Below are 11023 nucleotides of genomic sequence, written 5' to 3'. Positions count from 1 at the left end.
TTTTTTGCATTATTAAAGAGAAGTGTTGTGTCTTGCATGCTTAGGTAGGTATATATTTCAAGAAATGCTGTAAAAGAAAATATAAACATACTGCAACCTTTAATTTTGTGAATTGATATCAGCCAGAGTTCCCCAAGCAAACAGTGTGTTTTGTGGCCGTGTGGGGAGTTGTGTCAAGGGGGCTGAGAGCTGTATGCATTCTTCATCTGTTATCAGAGAAATATTTTTGGTTTGAGTTGCGTGGGGTAGACTGAAGTCTGAGCGGGTCTGGTTCTGTCAGTGCTGGAAAAACATTTTCTTCTCTGTATGTTGTTTGAATGAAGCTGGTCCAAATGCATCACAGTGTCAGCCTTAGTTCTACAGCATGGCTTGCATTATACAGTGTGGAAAAAAAGTGTGATTTATCAAACCTGAGAGTTTATACAGGAAAAAAAATAGTTATGTTTCGATTGCTGTTGATTAAAGTTGTAAAAAATGTAGATGGCAGTTTGTAAAAAAGTCAAGAAATGAGAGCCATCATTTTTAAAGGACATGTTTGCAATCTGATGGCTTACCCCTTTAATCCAACTACTACTAAAAAAAAAAAAAAAATCTTTTCATCCAATATGAATGCACCCAATATGAACTGAGGATGATTTTTTTTGATTGTTACTTTCCCGCCTTCACAGGTGGTCAGGGCAGGGCTGCGTTTGCATTAACAACAAAGGAAATATATAGTATACTGTATCTCCAATTCACACACAAGAGCTACATGAAAAGACCTAAGAGTTAGGATTTTTTTTTATTCCAAAATAGAGCACAGGTTAAAAAGAGAGTCATCAATACCAGAAATCCCACCACCTGCAGTAATCAGTCATATTGATCGACAATCTTATTAACATCCTCCAAGTAAACTATGTGGGTCAGTTTGGAGTAAGCATGCAATTAAAAACTTGATGCATAAATGCATGAATGTAGTTTCACTTACAGCTGAATCCACTGATCCTTCTACACTTGTGTTGTTTGTCTATCACCTCTGGATTTCCAATTGATGCCAAAAGGCTACTTTGGCTTAATGCCATGACAGGAGTTAGGGCTAATGGATTGATGGACACAAACATACTCTACTTATGACCTCCGATTGGCTACTGTGTTTAAAAAAAAAAAAAAAAAAAAAAAAAAAAAAAAAAGGCACACAGTGTATTGTGCTGTGATTTCCTGAAAAAAAAAAAATCCTTTTTGAGCTATTTGCTTTTTATGTGCCTCCTTTTCCCACAGTAAAACTATACTTGATTTTTTCATTTTGTACCTTTGGATGTACACATTAAATCCCATTTGACCTCATTGACCCCTCTCCTTCCCCCTTTCTCCTCCCCCCGCACATGTTTTTGCACACATGAGTGGAATAGAAAGTGACATTTTCCAGTGAGCTTTGTTACCCATCAGTCATTGTTAGTGTGTGTCTTGGATAGAAAAACCCTCAGAGCGCTGAGGGAGTCCAAGCTGGAGTGGAGAAGAGGGGCCTTTATGTGTTGGAAAGGGACAAAGGAGCAAGACTGGGTTTAAAGTGTGTGTGTGCACATCTACACATCCATCTGACATTGCCTGAAATTGGCAAATCATGGTCACCAATTAAAATGCAGCATGATTTAGACTTTAAGAAAGAACTGCATTTGCCCAAATGACACATTCTACATAAAGACTGGCAAACAAAAACTTTCCTAAGTAATTTGCCTGTGTCAAACAAAAATATTGATTTATTGTTAACTGCATATTGAACAAAATTCACAGCTTCCTTTTGTAAGTATAGCACCGTTTTCTTTTTATTTGTCATAGTCAAACTTCTTCAGGCAATTAGCCAGTGTCAGACAGTCAGCCCTTGAATCTAAAGTATGACGTTTCTTCACTTTTTGCTGCTGAGACTTTTATGTGAACAATTAGAAACTTCGCTTGTTAAGTGCGTACACGGTTTCAGTTTTATCCAATCAGTATAATGGGAAGTCAATTTTTTGCTTTCCTACAACAAAGTATTGGTCTTGTCTTTTGTTTGGTATACACCTCATATACAATATACATCTGTCCTCTTAGAGGTTCTTCTTCCAGCCCTGTAGGTCATTAGGCCAGGAAAAAAGACCAGAGCAGGAGTGGTCTTGCAGGTTATGCACATGGCGATTCTACTGCATTTATGCACTATAAACTCAGTTTTTCAATGTAATATCAATCATATCCATCAAAGCTACAAGCCTTTTGCCTTTAACCAGTACCAGCTGTCCACACAGATTTACTGGCTCCCTGTGAGGCTTGTTATTATAAGGTCTAAATATTTCACATTATTCCTGCATACTCTGAATGCTGCTGCCCACAGTATAGTATTTTAAAAATTTCATGAGAAGAACCTTATCTTCGTACACCTAATTAGTGATTATCACTAAATGGATGCATTGCATGTGCCCCTTTAACACAGCGTTACAGCTCTATGACCTCTCAAAGACCCTTTGGTTGTCTCTCTGCTTCGTTAGCATGAACAGCAGGCGTTTTTCTTCAAACAGTGGTAGGCTAATATTGCCAAGTAACTGTCAGCAAATATTGGCAGCTTGATTGGTCGAATAGCCTCTTGCTTGCTTGTTTTTTTTTTTTCCTGTGGTGCTCTCTCACCCCTTTTCAAATGCATATAGGTGTGTTTACAAGATGAGGGAGAGGGAGGGAAAGTCATTTAAGATTTGAACATGCAGGGAAGGGAAGAGTCTTGTTTGCACAAATAAGATCGAGCAGGAGAGGGGAGGGGTGTGAGGAAGACGGAGGCTTTAGACAAAAAAAAAAAAGCGTCTTGGATTTGCACATTGTTATCACAGCGGTGTCAGTGCCTGTGACTGTGACACAGAGAAGACAATGAAAATCTTTACTTCTAAGCACAGACATCCCTAAATTTAACTTGCCAGACATTTTTTTTTTTCAAGCAGTCAAGGAAAATTTCCATCCTGGGTGATAGCTACGTTTTCTTGGTGGGGTCCCGTTATCGAAAATTAATGAGCACCCTTCAGCCAATCAGAATAGCATATTCTTTCAGGCCATGTTATAATGTAAAATATGTTCTACAATCAATGCATATGCACACTGCAATAGCTGTAATGAAAATGAAGATAATAGTTCAGTCTGGAATGAAGATGGTCTTTAGATTGCTGCCGGACCAGATCCTATCATCATTATGAAACCTGCAAGAGAGTGAGATTGAGGGAATGCAGAAGAAATAGATTTGGAGAGACAGAGAAAAAGAGAAAGGAAAGATGAAAAGGGAGGGGGAAAGGAGATCTACCGCATTGACATTATTGTTAAATACATACAATCACAGTCAGAAAAATGCCCAAAGCCCTGCTGGAGTAGCAGTACTTGACTCACCACTCTTATACCCCTCCATCCCTCCAGAATTCACTTTCATAGCGGGTGTACTAGTGCATAAAGTCTTCCATGGCTGAGACCTGACAGCCTCAGATGCCAAAAATCCATCTTCCAATGCAATTTAGCACAGAGGGAGCTGGGAAGATGGGGAAATTATACAGGACTCGAGTCAGAGTTTTAAGGTAGCAGTGGAGGCCCACAGACACATTTGAAATGATGACAGGTTGCACGAATCTGACAAGTCAAGAGTTAGTGACTCCAAAAATAAAATTTCAGTCACTTTCTTGAGACCCTTGTGACAAGCCAAAGTATTGAGGTGCTGTCGCGCTGCTTCTCTTTGTTTCCATAGGCTCAAGATAACTAGCCTTCAGACCAATTCTCTTCTGAAGTCTTCTCATTTCTCACCTCTGCTGAGGAAAATGACAGAGATAAAGTAATGCCAATTGTTGAAAACTGACTTAGAATCAAATCTTATAGTTAGTACAGTGTGAATTTGAAAGAGAATAGTTGTAAATGTGGTGTATTCACTATTCTGCATTTCTCAATGTTTTGATTTGTGTGAGCTTTTCTCTTGTTTAAATATTGAATCGTTCAGACATTGCAAATTACAGTAATAAGTAGAGGTATATGACAAGAGTAATTCCCCATTGTACTTTTACTGCTGAAGAAATTTGAAGGCTCTTACACCAAATATTTAGCAGTGAAAGAGGTCATTTCGTAGGATTCTAGTCTGAAGGTCAGTTTGGAAAACACTTTTGGAAAAAGACTAACTTTGAACCCAAAACTCACACCATGACTCAATCTAACCTGAACATGAAGACAACATACACATCCTGCTGAATTCAGCAGATTACAGTCTTTCCAGCGACAGCAGTATCTCTGGTGACGGATCTTCTTAGCAAGTAAATGTCCATAAATCACCTTAGGAATTTTTCAAACTCCAGATCTTCAGATCTTGCCTCATAATCATCATGCTAATGTGTTCTTCTGTGTTAAAAATAATCATGACTTTCATTGTGCAATTTGCCAATATGTAAAACACAGAAGCCAATTCAGTCTGGTGAACTCAGTGACTCCATAACAGCATTGTTCTTCCTGCATGTCAAGCCTAGCTAAGACATGTGTCTGTGTCACAGTGCTTGAGGCAACTGTTTATCATGCATGTTTACATGGAATTTAACCAAACAATAAGTTGTTGCATACATGGTGTATATCTGCACAGAGATGTTTACAAAAGGGAAACCTGGTAGTCTTGCACATGGTAAACACTACTTCCAATATGTAGGCGTTTCATTTCAGGTCCTTGCAAAAAAGAACAGTTAGCACACTTGTCTGTTGCTATAGCTACTGTAGCTGTATTGTCCTCATCAGGTTTCTTAATTTTAAACATTAATTTTAATGTGGATGTTTCATGTTTTTTACACCTTTCTGTCTCCTGTCTCTCTTCTTCAGTAGACAGTAAAATATTTATCATTCAAATGTACTCTAGAAATCTTGGCTTAATGTCTGCATGTAAATCATTGTTGTCTGATGTGAGGAAAATGTCTTAAACATTTATCCCATGTGAAAAGTTTATGGAGCTCCCTTCATTAATCTAAAGTCCCGGTGCTAAAAATACCAGCAATTGAATATATTTAGTAAATTTAATTCTGCTTATTTCATCTGTAAAGGTACCAAAAAAAAAGTATTCATTGCAGACCACAACTTAGCTGGTGTGGGTCAAGGCAATTACTGCAGACACATCACTTCACATAGTGGTGATAATGGCTGAAGACAATTGGACTGGATATATCAGTGATACAACACGGTGGTAAACAGATTACACAAAACCACTTAAACCAAATTGATCAGCCTCAGTGGAAATTAACTTAACATTTTAATGGCTGTCAATTTTAGCATAAAATACAAGCTTTCCTTCTGGGGCTCCACACAGCAATCTGTGAGAAAGCCAAGTGTAATGTGGGCAAACTGCTCGTGTCCCTCAGAGGAACACATGACCCAACTATCAGATGCCAAAATGCCAAAAGCTTGATTGACAGTCTTGTGTTAAACTGCATGTTTGAACTCATTAGCACATTAAGGCTTTGCTACTTGGAGGACCCCCCCCCAGTCATTGTGTATTAATGTTGTATTCTTGATTCTTTCAACGCGTCACTCAAGACAGCACCCTTGTGGGAATGTTGAATTGTAATGGAAACGCATTTTTAAAAAGCCTTCAGAAAAGGTTGTTATCCATTGATACTGATACCACACGTGTAATTTATCTAAAGAAAGAACAGATTTTATACTTTGTTTCCACACAGAGGCTTCACGACATACAGTCCATTTACATTAGTAGAATACACACATACTCTTGCATACATGCATAAATGTGTCATGTCAGATAAACATAAACAGTCATGCACACACATACACTTAAAGCACATCAGTCAAAAGTTCTTCTCAACAGCTGTAATTCCAGTCTCAATCATAGCACAGCGCTGAGAGCTCAACATCACTCAAGTCCGCCCACTCCTATTCTCACATCTGTCACATCAAACAATCATGTTGAACTTTAGGGTTCAAAAAAGAATCTTTCAAGCTTTGCTACAAAAAGGGGTACGGAACTGTAAGGGACATATAAACATGTGTTCGTGCCAGACTTGTATTTGGTGACAAAAGGTTAGCTCCGGGACAGAAGTGCAAAAATATACTGATGCATCCTCAGTGCGGTGTGCAGATGGTAATACCTTGATACGGCACAGGTTACAAAAAGGGTTTGCTTTTTCAAAGATGAGTGCTTGGGTTTTCCTTTTTATGTTGTGACTGTCACCCTAATGCATCTTTCATAAAAGTGATTGACGTATGGTGTTATCATCCTCAGTGGCATTCTAAAGAGGGCTAGTGGCAGTCTCAATGCACTCTTCATTTTTAACTAATAGGGACAGCGCATGGCTGGAAGCTGTCGCCTTGTTGGTCCCTGTTTGACGCTGATGCATCTCTATCCCTTCTGAAAATGCTTGGTCAATAGCCAGCCTCAGTGTATACTGTGCGCATATGGCAGCATTTTACTTAGGTTTGCTTTGAGATCATGTGCTCTCCACAGCACAAAGCCATAGCTTTCTGTTGTGCAATTACCAATAAATAAATAAATAATAATAAAAAATGAAAAAAATGAAATAAAAAAAGCTAACAAATAAAAAAAAATGCCCTTGTATTTTATTTTATTTTATTTTATTTTATTTTATTTTATTTTATTTTTTTGCAATATGAAATACTCTCATCTTGATGATAGTCTTGAGGAGGATGCTCAGACAATTTAGTCCAGTGAGTGACAAGAAAATGCCCTTTAGCATAATGAGACTTTGACAATTAAATTCCACTCTGACACACTTTTCCACCCAGGTTATAAATAATTAATTTGAAGAAGTAAGCAGTCAAGAGAATGTCACGTCTCATTTGGTTGCGCTGAGCGACAATGACAAGCCTGAAACATGCGGCTTACAGGATACTATTGGAAGGCCCTTCTAGATATCCTGTTTCGCAGTGACACCGATGTGTTAGTGAATCTCAGTAAGAGAAGCAATGTTCAAAGCAGGGATTTTATTTTGTTAATTCTCTTAGCACACATTAAGCATTTGTTAAATGTTTCAAGCGCACTCTCACTTTTGAGCCTCTAAATCAATGAGAATGAGTGAATATGCCACAGAGAATCTTAAAGGAAGCTATTAGTAGTTTAAGGGAGGTTGAATAGCAGAGGAGATTCATCTCTGACTGATTAAGTGCAGTCCAATGAGCCTTAATTATGAGTTTTGCATTAAAAACACATAACCAAAATACTTCAAAAAAAATGATTAGATTTAGTTAAAAAAATGTTTTGCTTCAAATAACAAAAAGATGTAATCAACTGAAATTGCAACAGCGAATACATACACTCACCTTATGAGGCTTGATGACTGAAGTTACTGACATGCAATTAAAAGCATGTCAGATGCAAATTAGTTTCTTACCATTGTATTTCACAGTGAATTTTCTCAGAACGATTGCAACAATCATTCTTTGAAACAATCATTTTCCCAAAGATTTTGGGTGTAGACTGACTGTATTGAGCCTTCAATATAGATCAACATCCGTCGCGCCCTCCGTTCAAACTCACTGTATGATGCAAGTCAATGCAAGTCAATATTTTACGGGATTTCACTGAAATTACCATGCATGTCTTACAGGGTCAACATACTCCAAAAATCCCGAGCCTTCCCTGCCTGTGTGAACCGCAGATTCTCCCTTCCACCTCATGCAATTTGGTGATGGAAATGTATTCCTCTTTCAGGCTGACATGGAGTATCATACAGGTCATATCAGTCTTTTGATCCAGCAGGCATTAATAATCATGGGCATAGACTTGCATATAGTCAGTCCCATTAATAAATGATAGCTCTGATCCAATTAAAAGGCCTTGCAAAGGAGGGTTTCTCAGGATGTCCTCACAGAACATTTTTTGAAGACACACAGGCCTGTAAATAATCAAGCCTGGGGCGATCCCGCCCTCAGTACCCAGGAGATGCAGGCTGTGTCAACAGCGTGGCACTGTGCTGTCACCACATATCACTCCTGAGCCTTCTCACAGCCCTCAGCCGTGTGAAAACACCACAGCCCTTATCTTCCACCCACCCCCACCCACCACACCACCATGTTAGCTGTAGAGCATACACACCACAGTCAACTATACAGACTCCCGTTTTCCCAGAATTCCTTTATTTTATTTTTTCTTTTTAAAACACCATGTTTGCCTGCTCCATTTGGCTTCCTTTTTGTGGCGTTTTGAGTCGTGCAAAGAGAATACAGAGTTTTGAAATGGTGGATAAATCGTAATGGGTACAGGAAGAGATACTGTGGAACTTAGAAATGTATCCCTCTCTGTTACCATTAATCCCTTCCAAATTTACAATATATTTTTTTTAATTTAATATTGTAATTCACTCATGAATGAATACATAGCTTTGGCTTTGACTGAGCCACTATTCCTTCTGATATCCCTAAGAGCTTTAACTCAAACATAAGCTTGTCATTTGTCTTACATCATCATAAAATTCTTTTCTTGTGCCACATTTTAGTATTTAATTAATGTATCACATTCCCCTTAGCTAACAAATATAGTCAACTACTGAATTTGTCACTAAAAACGTGTGATCAGCTCCACTGTGGTTTGGGACTGGTTATGCGTTTGTTTCTTTACAGTGCACAGACTGTCTCTTTAAAAGTAAAGTACATGGAGATATGAGGTCTTAGATGAAAATGCATTAGACTTGCCATCATTAGTGGAACAGACATGCTCATCCAGGTTGGCGTTTAGCTTTGTGCCTGAGGCTTGATGATGCCCTAAAATATGAGCCATAGTATGTGGAGAGCAGGCTGTGACCTTCTTATACAGAAGCGTTAATACTCCAGAACAATATGACGGAACATGGGAACAAAATGATCTTAATTAGGAACTCATTCTGTCTGACACCAGCCCAGTCACCAGTCTACCAGTCCACTCTCCAGCACCTTATTATCACGTAATGACTTCCACTGAATTAAACATGTCAGCCTAACTTTAAATGCAGAATGAGAGACAATGCTGTATGTAATAGAGTGGCTGGTGACACTGCATTCGTGCTGAAGCTGGGACTGAAAATTATTAGGTATGAGCAGTTTTGTGTATAATGCACTCTCTCACTGAATGAAATGTTGAGCATAACATTGCATTTATTTGTCCATGGCCACATCATTAGCATTTGTCACTCATCAAAAATGAAAATCTATATTTTCAACTGGGAAGGGACCCCCACTCAAGCATCAGTGTGACACTGTCATTACTGCTCAGGGTGGCCTTGACGTTTAAATGAATATATTTCCCTTTGATGTTTGACACACAAGCAAATAACTGGCAAAAAGTTTTTACCACAAGGAAAATGCTTGTTTAATCATTCTGCATCACTGACTCATGTAGGACCCTAGAATTACTTTTTAAGTTCATTTGTACTAAACCCCATAATGAGTGTTCAAGGTTATATTACAAAAGTTAACAATGAAAGATTTTCAATGGCATCATCTTCATTTTGTTTCATTTTAATCAAAGTCCCCCCCCCCCCCCCCCCCCCACACACACACACACACACCCCACCCTAGGGTTAGGGTCTATTAAAGCTTTTAATTCAATTACTTTTTGTATTTGTGCTGATTGGACTGAAGTAGACAACAACACATTTTAACAAACACAGTTAAGCTAAGTTTTTTTTTTCACACACATCCTATTTACACCAGTATAAACTCACTTCAGTTCATTTGATAATATACCTGATTACACATACACACAGTTGCAGGTCTCCTGTACAATTAAGATTCTTGTTCTTGATGACTTATTTGCCCCATACAGTAATTGACATACCCCTAAAGTGCAAGCAAGGCATTAACTCGGGGACAAATATAGCCGTGAATGCTATGTATTTATTGATGAAATAATCATCAAGCTGCAGTTCATTAAACCTTGCTTTATGTTTCTGTTTTAATTATTGGTCCTGGAAGATGTAACATGACAGGATCTTTAATCACCTGAGACAGAGGCTTGCTTCCAAAGGACACCTTGCTGACATGCTGAGCAGGGAATGTGTCTGCAATGCAGATTCACTGATCTCTATGAGTACATGTGTCACATCACCTTGATAATTAACAAAGGGATGTGTCAATTACCACCGGGCAATCAGGAAAGCCGTGCCAGCAGGTGGGTTCTAAGGATGGGGATTTCAGGCGCAGTTCAGGCATCACTGCTGCCAATCAAAGGTGTACTCACCTCTCCATATAGGCGGGGGGAGACCACCAGCACCTGCAGCATTCCCACAGCAAATATTCAAAGAAGGGCAAATTGGACTCAGATCAGTGGAGCAAGGAGGGCACAGAGAGAGCCCTTCTACTGCCTTGTTGTGCACATGCGTACTGCATATCCTCTGCTCCCACAGAGATAATCTGCATTTCAGCATCATATGACTCACCTAAGACTAGAGGTGTATGACAAGACTTCTAAGTAATAACCAGTTTTGAAATGCATTGCATCACAAGCTATGATAGATTTCACAGAGAATCACTCTAAGATTTGTTTTGTCGCCCAAGATAATGAGGTGTTTCTGCTGCTTGTACCTGTCATTGATGATCCTGCTGTGACTGTTGATCATGCAGGAATGCGGATGATCCAACATGAATAAGCAAAAAAGAAAAAAAAATCAGTATGCCCTTGAAGATACATGGAGAAAGGGAATTTTGGCAAAGCTTTGGCTGAAGAGACCCCGTCAAATGGGCTCTTTTCAGTAGACTTATAGGAGAGCAGACATAATAGTGCTGCAGTTAAACTGGTAGTTCAATAATTTTAGGGAGGGAGTTTCCAAATTGTTCTCCCTTTTTAATTTAATCAATGATTACAATAGTGACTTAACATTTCTGGGTCACTTCATTTAAATCTGGGCTCCCATTTGCTGTTGGCAGCTTTCACTGAAATAAATCTTTCATCTCACCGCAATACAAGACCAGTGCAGATGTTGAGCTGCAGTGCCTGTGATCAAGGCTCTAACTGAACAGAAATACACAGTAAATCAGACTCTGTATTTGTATGTGTTTCATACAAACTATGCACTCT

This window comes from Toxotes jaculatrix, chromosome 10, assembly GCF_017976425.1.
Source record: "Toxotes jaculatrix isolate fToxJac2 chromosome 10, fToxJac2.pri, whole genome shotgun sequence".
Classification (NCBI taxonomy): Eukaryota; Metazoa; Chordata; class Actinopteri; family Toxotidae; genus Toxotes; species Toxotes jaculatrix.
This window is presented reverse-complemented; position numbering follows the sequence as displayed.